The following is a 13601-nucleotide window of genomic DNA, read 5'->3' on the forward strand; positions in this document are numbered from 1 at the left end:
ACTAAGCCAGTTATGAATCCACCTAACCGTAGCATTGTCAATCACATACTTGGTCATTTTTTTAATGAGACTTTATCAAATGCTTTGCTGAAGTTGTGATATACTATATCTACCACATTTCCCAGATCCATCCAGTCAGTGATTTCATCATAGAAGAAAGTATATTAGTCTGGCATGACTTTTGTGTTGAAAACCCATGATGGCTATGGTTAATTGCTGTATTCTTATCCAAGTACGTAATTACATACATGAGGTTTACTGGTATAGAAGAAAGGCTCACTAACCTGTAATTTCCTGTCTACATCTTCTTTCCTTTTTTGAAGATGAGTAAATGTTGTCCCTTTCTAGTCTTCTGAGACTTCTGTCCTTCAGGATTTTTCAAAGATTCTGGCTAGTGGTTCTGCAATTTCCACTCTTTCACTCTTTTAGTACCCTAGAATTGATGTGAACACTTTTCTGCCCAATGATGACAAAAGTATTCTAGGAGTGATACCTTTATTGGCTAACCAGAAAATAATATGTTTGCAAGCTTTCAGAGCACAGTGGCTCCTTCTTCAGGCTTGATTACAAATATCTATTCGTAATCTTGCCTGAAGAAGGAGCCACTGTGCTTTGAAAGCTTGCAAACATATTTTCTGGTTAGCCAATAAAGGTATCACTCCTAGAATACTTCTGTCATCATTGGGCAGAAAAGTATTCACATCGATTTTTCTGGCTAACACGGTACCACAATACAATTTGTTATTGTACATCACAGTACCCTAGGATGCAATTCATCTGGACCAGATTTTAATTCATTTAAATTAGCCAAGTGTTCCCTCACCATCTGTTTATACATGGTGCAGATTCTTTTATTCCTTTGATAGCACTGTGAAGATCAATTGATGTTACGATTGCTTTCTTAGAGAACACAGATGCAAAACAGGAATTGAAAAGTACAGCCTTCTCAATATCATTTTTGAACACTTCACCCTTTTCGTGCTGTAAAAATCCTATTTTTTTTTAACATACCCCCAAAATCCTTTTTTATTTCTTTTGGTCTACCTTGCAAGCCTCACTTCATTACTGGCTTTAGCTCTTCTAACGCTTGCCCTGCACACAGCATTATATTTCTCTTTCGATATGCCCCCCTCTTTCCATTTAATATACATTTATTTTTTCCTTTTTTATCAAGTGTTTAAGTTCTGTGTTCATCTATCCTGGTCTCTTTAAATGCTTCAAATTCTTCCTTCTTTTTGGGATTGTTACGGATTGTGCAGTGAGAATTTTATTTAGCGAAATCTTCCAACCTTCTTGGACATTTGTTTCCTTTAGAACATCCAGCCATCGGACCTTTCCTACCCGCTTTCTGAGTCCATTAAAATCTGCCTTTCAGTCTAACCTTAAAGTCCAAATCCTTGCTGGTCTGCCTGCTCTTGTAATCCAAAATTTGAGGATAGCATGATCGCTGCCTCCTAAATTCCTGAACACCTTTACTTCCTCAACCATTTCCTCCCTGTTGGTGAGAATTTGGTTCAAGATTGATTGGAGACTTTTCATAACCTCAGCTACTAGGATTATTGCTGGATACACCAATGAGAGAAAATATACCGTAATTGTGGTTGTGCTCATCTAAGAGTGTTGTGTCAAAGCAACTATTGTAAAAAAAAAAATGTTTGAACCAGCTACTGCTGCCCTGTGGCTGGGGAAAGGTAATTTTCAGTGATGAAACCCATCTTTTTGTTCAAGGGTACAGAGCAAGTGTTAGAAGAAGCAAAAATGAACCATTGCGAGCTGATCATATTCAACAAACTGTAAAACAACCTCAAAAACAGATGTTTTGGGGCTTTTTTACAGCTGATGGTACAGGGAGCTTATTTCCTGTTGATGGTATGATGAATTCATCCAAATACATAGACGTTTTAAAACGTTTTATTGTGCCATTCATGCGTAAATTTGAAGGGAGATTCCAACAAGATTTGGCTCCATGCCACAATTCCAAGTGTGTGAAGAAATTCCTGGAAGAAAATAAAGTAAAAGTGCTGGACTTAAATCCTACATACAAGTGTGGTTCCATGATAAAGAAATGAAGAATTTACGCAAAAACAAAAAAAATATTCAAAAAAATGTGTTTTTTTGCTTTGTCCCAATTAATTTGCACAGCATTGTAAATGAAACACTGAATGTATGAATACATCTTGGCATAAATATGTGGATAAATCATGGGTAAAAGCCGTGCTGCTGGATTGAAGAATTTTTCAAATGGGATAACAGGAAAGATTTTGTTTTTCTACGCATTTCAAAACGCATTTGAAAATTCTTCAATCTAGCAGTGCAGCTCTTTTACATGTTTTATCCAATTCTGCAATAATTCCTGGAGGATTACTTTTTTCCACTGGCTAGTTCACCTAGATTTATTTATTATATATTAAAACTAGTTTGAATCACTGACTGGTAACCAACTTACGATTTTACTTTAAAAAATGCTTTGTCCCAATTAATTTGCACAGCACTGTAAGTGCTGCTGTATACTTTTGTTTGTAGACCCTTCAAGAAGCCAGAATCAGAAAATACTGAATGTTATGTTTTTCCATTTGGCTCCATGTTTGTGAAACATCAATTGTTATTCGATAATACACAATAAATCTTATCCTGATGCTACTGATAACTAAAAACCCTACCAAATAAAGGCCTGAGCGCACATTTCTTTGGTTCAACATTAACCCCCTTTTTGTTTTTTCCTTATTCAATTACAACTGGTTGCAAAATAAGCCCGAAATGTACTCATCAATTCCTTAAAAAGAAAAAGGAGATACTTGTGTACTCACCGTAAAGTCCTTTTCTCCGAGCCAATCATTGGGGGACACAGGACCATGGGTGTTATGCTGCTGCCACTAGGAGGACACTAAGCAAATACAGAAAGAATAGCTCCTCCCCTGCAGTATACACCCTCCTGCTGGCTCTAAGTGAACCAGTTCGGTAACAAAGCAGTAGGAGCTTAACATTTAACAAGGATGAACTATGTCAAAACCAAGTCAACACAGAAAAACCAAAGCCAATAGGCTAACAGGGTGGGTGCTGTGTCCCCAAATGATTGGCTCGGAGAAAATGATTTTACGGTGAGTACACAAAAATCTCCTTTTCTCCTACGCCTCATTGGGGGACACAGGACCATGGGATGTCCTAAAGCAGTCCCTGGGTGGGAAACAATCAACTGCAATTGCTCCTTGTACCCACAAGTTACAGATGCGGCACTGCCGCCTGCAAAATTCGTCTGCCGACGGTCGCATCTGCCGAGGCCTGAGAGTGAATATGGTAATGTTTTGTAAACAGATATATATAATCATAAAGCACTAGTCTGTAGTATACCTGAGAGTATATAACTCTCCCTGGACACCGCAAGGGTATCCACTCAAATGGACAACTCCGGATAAATGAGACCAAAAAGAGATGGAGTAAAAAAGTCCCAAACAACACAGTTTAAAAAGACAGGTACAAAATTTATTAATCAACAACATATAACAACTATAAGTGTATATCTGCTGTATGCAGTATATACCAAACAGAAAGGTATGGCAGAGGAAACATTGATACATCAGGTTACATGCGGTCAACACTATCCATCTCTGGGGTACACACTAATCGATGTATATGTCAAAGGAAGGGGTCCTGAAATCATACAGTAATTCTGGCCAATCAGCCCTGTACATGTCACAGTATCCCCATAGTGGTAACTCAAAATCATTTATAAAGATATATGCTTACCCATAAAAGAGGAGTAGACCGCACTGCACCCGACGGCCCCGGACGCGCGTTTTGCGGTTAGCTTTCTCAACAGGGGGTTGATATTGTGTCCATTTCATGTGCTTATATAAAAGCAAAAGCAGAAGTGGAGCCGGAAATTGGCGCATGCGCGGCAGGGATCCCACACACGCCACCTCTGCAGCCGTCATAACACAGTGCGCATGTGGGCGGAACTCCGCCTTGTGACGTCATGTGACATGCGCGCTGTGCACATAGAGATAGCCACTATAAGGGGGCGGACGTCAGGAGCGACGGCCGTGCATGCGCACACCGGCAACCATATTAGTGAAGCCCAGGAGCGCGGCCATATTTGAAGAGACTATATTATGACCGACAATGCAAATGTGATGGCATATCCGCACGCTATCAACCTACGTTTTGGTCTCAATGTTTTGTAAACGTATGCAGGCTGGACCAAGTCGCAGCTTTGCAAACTTGTGCTGCCGAGGCTTGGTGCCGGATGGCCCAAGACGCACCCACTGACCGAGTGGAGTGAGCCTTAATCCCTGCTGGGACAGGAAGACCTCTGACTCGGTAGGACTCCTGAATAGCCGAACGAATCCATTTGGCTATTGTCGCCTCAGAAGCGGGAAACCCTTTCCTTGGTCCTTCCTGGAGCACGAACAGGGCATCTGACCTGCGGAAAGACGCTGTCCGCGAGACGTATCTCCTAAGAGCTCTCACTAAATCCAGTGTGTGTAAGGCCTTCTCGATGCGATGTACTGGTGCCGGACAGAGTGAAGGTAAAACAATGTCCTCATTGAGATGAAAAGAGGAGACAACTTTCGGTAGAAAAGGCAGGGATGTTCTCAACACCACCTTATCCTGATGAAAATTCAGGAACGGAACTTGAGAAGACAAAGCCTCCAGCCTGGAGACTCGTCTAATAGAGGTGACCGCAACCAGGAAAGCAACTTTCCATGAAAGAAAAGACAGGGAAACTTTCTGTGGAGGTTCGAAAGGAGCCTGTTGCAGAACTCCGAGGACCAGATTAAGGTCCCATGGTAGGGCGGCACCCTATGGGAGACTCCCTGAATGAACGTCTTCACTTGTAATCTGTTGGTAATCCTGCGTTGAAACAGAACAGACAGGGCTGAAATCTGCCCCTTGAGAGAACTAGGGGTGAGACCTAAGTCCAAACCCGTTTGTAAAAATTTGAGGATGGCAGGGATGGAAAATTCAAGAGGAGCACGTCCCCGGTCATTGCACCAGGAAAAGAAGGTTTTCCAAGTGCAATGATAAATGCGCATAGATGTAGGCTTTCTAGCGCTGATCATGGTAGAGATGACTTCCGGAGAGAAACCTGCCTGGGTTAGAACCCAGGACTCAACGGCCATGCAGTCAAACACAGGGCCTCGGAGTTCTTGTGGTAAATTTGGCCCTATGATAGCAGGTCTGCACGATTCGGTAATCGCCAGGGAACATCGGTGACTAGTTGAACTAGTTCCGCGTACCACATGCGCCGCAGCCAATCTGGCGCAATCAGGATTACCAGTACCCTCTCCGCTCTGATCTTCTTGATGACTCTCGGCAGTAAAGGAAGCGGGGGAAGTATGTATGGAAGCCGAAAATGATGCCACGGGAGTACGAGAGCATCTGCCCCGATGGCTGCCGGATCGTGGGACCAAGCTATGAAGTCGGGAACTTTGGAATTTAGCAGTGAGGCCATCAGATCCACATCCGGAATTCCCCAATGACAGCAGATCTGGTGGAAGATCTCTGGATGGAGAGACCACTCCCTGGAGTCGAGGCCTTGACGACTGAGGAAATCTGCCTCCCAATTGTCCACTCCTGGGATGTGAACCGCAGAAATCATTGAGCGGTTTTTCTCAGCCCATCGGAGGATGTGGCCTATCTCGGTCATGGCTGTCTTGCTGCGGGTTTTACCTTGGCGGTTGATGTATGCCACTGCAGTGGCATTGTCGGACTGAATCCTGATTGGGTGACCCACCAGGAAGGGATGAAATTGGAGAAGCGCCAACCTGATTGCCCGAATTTCCAAGATGTTGATCGGAAGGCATGAAGAGCAGTGTGATGAAAGAACGCCACTCCCCAGCCTAGAAGACTGGCATCTGTTGTCAGAACGAACCAATGTACTGGAAGAAAGGACTTCCCTCGATTCAGGGAGGATTTCAATATCCACCACCTGAGAGACTGTCTGACTCGCTGGGGAAGGAGGAACCGACGATCAAGGGAGAACGGGTTCCTGTCCCAAACAGCCAGGAGGGCATGCTGTAGGGGGCGGAGGTGTAATTGAGCAAATGGAACCGCCTCCATAGCTGCTACGATCCTGCCGAGAACTCTCATACTGAGGAGCAGAGAGTGAGTGCGAGGCTGAGCGAGCTTCTGAGCTTCTCGCTGTAAGACACAGATCTTTTCCGGGGGAAGAAGAACCAACCCCCGGGATGAGTCGAGTATCATTCCTAGAAAGGAAATCTGGTGAGCCGGTACTGGGGAAGATTTTTTGAAGTTTATCTTCCAACCCAGGCGAGAAAGAGTACCTATTGACCGCGGTCTCCTTGCAGGTGCGGAAAGAGGGGCCTTTGATGAGGATATCGTCTAGATACGGTAGCACCTCCACGCCTCGGGTGTGAAGGATGGCCACGGCGGCCGCCATGACCTTGGTGAATACCCTGGGAGCGGTGGCGAGGCCGAAGGGCAGAGCAACGAATTGAAAGTGATCTTCCTGAACTGCAAAGCGAACAAACATTTGTCGAGAAGGTAAAATAGGAATGTGGAGGTATGCGTCCTGGATGTCTATAGACGCCAGGAACTCGCCTTTTTCCATGGAGGCGATGACAGAACGAAGCGATTCCATCTGGAACCGTCGTGCCCTGCCGAATTTGTTCAGCAGATTTAGGTCAAGTATGGGCCGTACTGTACCGTCCTTCTTTGGAACAATGAAGAGGTTTGTATAAAAACCTTTTGCTTTGAGTGACCGGAATAATAACTTCGTCTTTTCTCAGACAGCTTATAGCTTGGAAGAACTCTGATGCTTTTGCCCTAGGAGAAGACAGGAAAAAACGATTTGGTGGAAGAGAGGAGAATTCTATCTTGTATCCGGAGGACACTAGGTCGCGGACCCATTGGTCGTGAACTACAGAGAGCCACGTGTCGCTGAAGGAAAGCAGGCGGCTGCCTACTTTGAGGGTGTCCTCCGGATACTGCAGGGAGTCATTGTGTGGGAGACCTGCCCGGTCTGGACCCCCTGGATCCTGACTGCCTAGGCCTGCCTCTCCATGAAGGGGAAGGTTTGTAAGAGGTCTGGGGACCTCTATCCCTACATTGTGCCTGGCCGGGTCCAGAAGATGTGGACGTAGAGGACCAATTTGAGTTGAAATGAAAAAAATCGGGACCGAGCGTGCTGTTGCTGGTTCCGAAAGGGTCTCTGTTGTGGAAGAAATTTACTCTTTCCTCCAGTGGCGTCAGAAATTAATTGGTCGAGCTTTTCGCCAAAAAGGTGACCGCTCTGATATGGAAGAGAAGTCAACGACCTTTTGGAAGCAGAATCCGCACGTCAGTCCCTGAGCCATAAGGACCTCCGGATGGTGATGGCGTTTGCTGCTGCTTGAGAAGCAGTTAGCAGCATCTAGGGACGCGGTCACAACAAAATCTCCAGCTCTGGCTATCTGAGTAGCAAGGTTTGCTACCTCGGGGGGGAAGATTGGTATCCAGCACCGCTGAAGACAAGACATCAGCCCAGTGGGTCATAGGCTTAGCTACCCACGTAGCGGCAAAAGATGGGAAGAGTGCGGCTGCTGAGGCTTCAAAGGCTGAACATGCCATATTGTCAATCTGACGATCGGTTGGGTTTTCAATCGAGGTGCCCTCCGAAGAGGATAAAACAGATTTAGTAGCCAGGCGCGGTACCGGAGGATCAACCGGGGGAGATTGCGACCAATCCTTTCTTAGATCCTGGGCAAAGGGATATTTTGACTCCATGGGCTTCTGCCCTGTGAATCGTTTATCTGGACGGATCCTGTGAGATTCAGCGATATCCTTAAATTCGGGATGAGTGGTGAACACTCTATGAGCTCGCTTGGTCCTCTTAAAGGACACAGCATGATCCATTTTAGATAAAGGTTCCTCATCAAGCTTCAAAGCCTTATTCACTGACTCAGAGTCGAGAGTCTCCTGATTGTGATGAAATTCCTGATCTAGGGACGTGTCAGAATCATCCTCTGAAACAGGTTCTCTACTAGCCCCAATGGAAGGGGAGCGAGAAATGGAGCTCTCAGAACCCGAATCCCGGTGATGGTCTGGGGTTATGGCATGAGTCCTTTTCCTGGAAGAGCGAGAGCTCCTTGGCAAGGTACGACCCCTGGAGTACAAGGGGTTCTGACGATCGGAAGCGTCATCTGAAATAGTGCCCTGGTTAGAGGAAGGGTCTCGGAACGAGTCTAACACTTTTGCGAGGGATGCCATAGACCGGGTAAGGGAGGTAGCCCACTCAGGGGGACTAGGCTCACTGGGTTCAGTATCAGTAACAGGTGGTCCCTGAGCAGTCACCGGTTCACAAGCTGTGCACCATGCAGTATTGTGACCCCTGGGTAATGACACCTTACAAGAGGTACATGCAGCGAAGAACAGTGTGGGTTTTCCCAGACTTTTTGTGAGGCTTTGATTGAGACATAGCGTAGCCTTGAGGAGAGCGCTTACTAGCAAGGGAAGGGTTAAGCTATGTTTCTGCAGCTTATCCAGGTCCTGTGTCTTGAGTCCCCAGGGGAGGTCCGCAGTGTATGCCCAGAAATCGCTAGTCCTGAAGACTGTGATTCAAAAGGCTGGAGCAGCGCTGCAGCATCAGCCCTGTGGGTGTCCCAAGATGGTCGCCGAGATCAGGAAGTGAGAGCGCTTCTCAGGGAACGAGAAGAGCCAGAAAGAGTGGGCGGTGGTAACTGCCGATGGGCGTGGCCAAAACTCCAGCCTGTATGAAGCGGAAAAGCCGGGGGCTAAATTTTAAACCTGCAGTTGCGACCTGCAGCGCCGCGACTGCTATTAGCACCATCCTTAAGCCACACTACTTAATTGAATTGCCGTACTGCGGAGCACCCACAGACCCGGGCTTTAAGGTGTGGACCTCCCATACCCCAGGGACCAGGACCCCCAGCGCCTCAGCCCCCACAGTGTACTCACGGTAGATGCGGTGGGTCGGTGCTCAATCCACCGTCGCCATAGTCAGGGAGGGGGTGGAGAGCTTCTGATGCCTTGCGTCACCCGCTATATCAGTGGTGATGCAGTGGGGGGGCTGCACGGACGCCATCCATATTATGTCCTGCTATGCACCTGCCTCCAGGAGAGGTAGATGGAGGGCAACTCCATGTGGTCACCTGCTATGGAGGGGGGATATCGGAACACGAAGAAACCATCGCCCGTAAGGTGAGCTCAGGGCTGGCATCCAACATTGCAGGAAAGGATATGAGAGTCTCCACGTACTTGCCTGTTGATGATTCGGGGGAGATCGGAACCTAGAAAGGATCCGTCGCCCCATTCGCTCCGTTAAGGGAAAAAATAGAAAAAGTAAAAAACTGAAATAAAAACGGTGGGGTCTGAAAGCAGACCCAAGTGCCTCCTACAGACATTAAGCAATAACTGGTTCACTTAGAGCCAGCAGGAGGGTGTATACTGCAGGGGAGGAGCTATTCTTTCTGTATTTGCTTAGTGTCCTCCTAGTGGCAGCAGCATAACATCTATGGTCCTGTGGCATAGGAGAAACACCAAGATTACTTACTGGTAGCCGTTTTTTCCGGAACCCATGATGGCACACCTGAGAGAGGGGATCCGCCCAGTCAGGACAGGAAACCCTACTGAAAATAAAAGGGCGGTACCTCTGTCGCTTCAGTTGGTTTTCAGAGCATGAGAGGCCCCCCTGGTTAGTACACATGGCAAATCCATCACCATATCATATGAACTAAAAACACCCAAACTATAGTGCACACCGAAGGGGTTATAAAGGGGGGGAATATACAGGTGCCATCATGGGTTCCGGAAAAACCGGCTACCAGTAAGTAACCTTGGTGAATTCCATTTCCCCATGATGGCACGCCTGAGAGACTTTTGTAGAATGAAACCTTAGGGAGGAACCACTGCTTGAAGTACCCTTCTACCAAAGGTTAGGTCAGCAGAGGAGGAAAGGTCCAGCTGGTAGTGTTTGAAAAAAGTTGAGGGTGAGGACCAGGTTGCAGCCTTGCAAATTTGGTCAAGCAATACCTCAGCCTTTTCTGCCCAGGAGGTAGCCATGGCTCTGGTGGAGTGAGCCTTGATGCCATCAGGAACCGGAGTGCCACTCGCAGAGTAGGATAGACTAATGGCCTCCCTGATCCATCTAGCAATGGTACTTTTAGCTACCGTGCACCCTTTTTTACTACCCTGAAAGGCTACAAATAGGGTTTGGTCTTTCCTCCACTAACTAGTCATGGTCATGTATTGTAACATAGATTTTCTTACATCTAACATATGGAACTTTTGTTCCCCAGGATTTCTAGGATTATTACAAAAGGATGGTAAAGTAATCTCCTGACTCCTATGGAATTTTAGAACCAACTTGGGGAGATACGCCGGGTCTGGTCTTAGAATTATTCTGTCGTCAAAAACCTGAGTATAAGGAGGGCATATCGACAGGGCCTGTAAATCTCCTACCCTACGGGCCGATGTTAGGGCTACCAGTAGAACTGTTTTCAGGGTGAGTAATTTAGGTGACAACTCCTGCAAAGGCTCAAAAGTGTCTTTAGTTAAGGCTTCTAAGACTAAATTTAGATCCCAAGGAGGGATTTTTTGGGATAATAACCGGCCTACACCTGCCACACGATTTTATGAATCGTGAAACCCACCTATTTGATGCTAGGTTGCAGTTATATAGGGCCCCCAAGGCTGAAACTTGAACCTTAAGGGTGCTAGTCGCTAACCCGAGTTGCAACTCTGCCTGCAGAAACTCTAGGATGGGTCCCACTGGAGCTACATCCCCCAACAGTTCACCCAGGAAGTCAAGAAACTTTTTCCATGTCCTACCGTAGATTCTAGATGTTATAGGCTTTCTGCTTTTCAATAGGGTGGAGACTAGCCCTGGTGAGAATCAATGGCAACTCAGTACCGCCCTCTCAAATTCCAGGTTGCCAGATGGAAGCCCTTCACCTGAGAGTGGGTCACTGGTCCTTGGGTTAACAGGTCCGGGACTTCTGGCAGAATCCATGGGTCTGTTAATGACATCTGCCTTAGAAGGGAGAACCATGGTCTTTTTGGCCAGAATGGAGCAATGAGTATTATTTTTGCTCGGTCTTCTCTGATCTTCCGGACTACTGTTGGAATCATCACTATCGGGGGGAATGCGTAGGCCAGAGAGAACCTCCATGGTATTAGCAGGGCATCTACTGCAAAAGGATGTTCTCTTGGGTTTAGGAAGCAACATTTTTTGTTGTGTGAGGTGGCAAATAAGTCTATTTCTGGTGTACCCCAGGCTTATATTAATTGTTGGAACACATCGGGGTTTAGGGACCATTCCCCCTGTCTCAGACCTCTGCGACTCAGGAAGTCTGCCTGTGTGTTTTCTACACCCCTTATGTGTAGTGCTGTGAGGGACGACAGGTGTTGTTCTGCCAACTAGAAAAGTAGATTTGACACCTCCATGGGGCCCCGGGACCTCGTCCCCCTTGGTGATTGATAATCTACCACTGCTCGATTGTCCGTCATGATTCGAGTATGGTGGCCCTGGAGCAAGGGGAGAAAAGGTTTCAAGGCCTATTCCACTGCCCATAGTTCTTTTTCATTTGAGCCATGATTCCTTTCTTTGAAGGACCAGGTTCCTTGTACTGAATGAGACCTCAGATGAGCCCCCAACCTATACCGCTTGTGTCGGTCGTGATAATGTCTTCGACCAGTTTCTGCCACTGGACCCCCATTGTGAGATGTTCCTTCACAGTCCACCAAATTAGGGAATCTCTTACGCCCTGAGAAAGACATAGATTTCATTCCAAATGCCCTCTTAACAGTTTCTGAGCTGACAGAACTTCCCACTGCAGTTGTCTCAGGTGAAATTGTGCCCATCCTATGGCCAGAATGCATGACGTTAATGAGCCTAGTAGGGACATTGCTTTTCTTAGGGTCATCGCTGGCTGATGTATTGCTGTACTGGTCGTTTATTATTTTGGCCACTTTGTTCTCCGGAAGGAGAGGAAGGAAGTCCAGTATTAATAGGAAGGACTGCACTTTTACTGGAACTAACTTTGATTTGGGGATATTTATTATCCATTCCAGCTCTATTAGAGTTGATGTTACAACTGTTACTTGATGGGAGCAATGGGTCTCTGTCCTCCCTACCACAAGGAAGTCATCCAGGTATGGGACAATCACTACATCCCGGGATCGGAGGTATGACATTACCTCTACCATCACCTTGGTGAAGACCCTGGGAGCTGTAGACAGGCTGAATGGAAGGGCTGTATATTGGTAATGTTTCACATGGTTCTGTATGTAGAGCGCTACTCTCAAGTATTTCCGATATTCCTGATGTATTGGGATATGATAATATGCGTCTTTTAAGTCTATTACTGCCATGAAGCAGTGAGGGAACAGAAGCTTTGTGGTCGCGTTGATGGACTCCATCTTGAAGGAGTAGTTCTCTACTGATTGATTGAGCTTTCTTAGATTGACTATGGTTCTCCAGGAGCCATCTGTTTTTTGTATCAGAAAGACGGGGAGTAAAACCCCTTTCCTTCCTCCCGAGCCGGGACTTTTTGCAAGACATTTTTGTGAACAAGTCCGAGGACTTCTGTTTCCAGAGCAGATTGCTCCTGCTGGGACTTCCTCAGGGGAGTTATTACAAAATTGTGCCTGGGTGGACGGATGAATTTTATCTTTAGGCCGTCTTTGATAATATTTAAAACCCAGGTGTGTGGGGAGATGTTAATCCAGGCTGAAAAGAAGAGTGAGAGACTTCCTCCAATCTCTGATGTAATGTCATTGGGGGGATTTTTTTGCTGATGTAGAGGGCCCTTTGAACACGCAGCCCAATCCCCTTTTATCTTTAAAGTCCCAATTTCTCCTATCTCCTGGGGGACGACCTCTGTTAAATCTTCTCCAAAATAAAGGTTTTTTGGGATCTCTAGAGAAACTTGGAACATGCAGGAGATAAAAAGAAAGCCTTTCCAAGATCTCTTCTAGCTTTTTGCCAAAGAGGAATTGACCGTTGCATGGGATGGAGCACAGTTTATGTTTAGACGGCAAATCCCCCGGACAACCTTTAAGCCATAGGGCTCTCCTTGCCGCATTGGACAAGCCCGCTGCTCTAGCTGTTAATCTTGCAGAATCTCCAGAGGAATCTGCCTAAAAAGCTGCTGCTCCTTGCACTAAGGATTTATTCGCAAGGATATCACTTCTAGGAACTTTATTCCTTAGCTGATCTTTTATCTGCTGTAGCCAGACCATGAGAGCACGGGCTGTACATGTCCCAACTATTGCTGGTTTCAGGCCCCCAGCCGAAGCTTCCCAGATGTGTCTCAAAAAAGGAGAATCTCTTTGGCTGGGGTCACACTTGGCGTAAGACAATACGCCACGTATTATACGTCCATACTACGGCCGTAATACGGAGAAATGTTCCCAAAATATTGATCCGTAGTCAGGGTGTGTCAGCGTATTTTGCGCATGGCATCCTCCGTATGTAATCCGTATGGCATCCGTACTGCAAGATTTTCGCGCAGGCTTGCAAAACCGACATCTAATGGATTTATGTGCTCAAATGTTCATTAAAACATATATACAGTATATATATATATATATATATATATATATATATATATGTCATTGAGACACATATATATATATTCTGT

This window comes from Ranitomeya variabilis, chromosome 6 (assembly GCF_051348905.1).
Source record: "Ranitomeya variabilis isolate aRanVar5 chromosome 6, aRanVar5.hap1, whole genome shotgun sequence".
NCBI lineage: Eukaryota > Metazoa > Chordata > Amphibia > Anura > Dendrobatidae > Ranitomeya > Ranitomeya variabilis.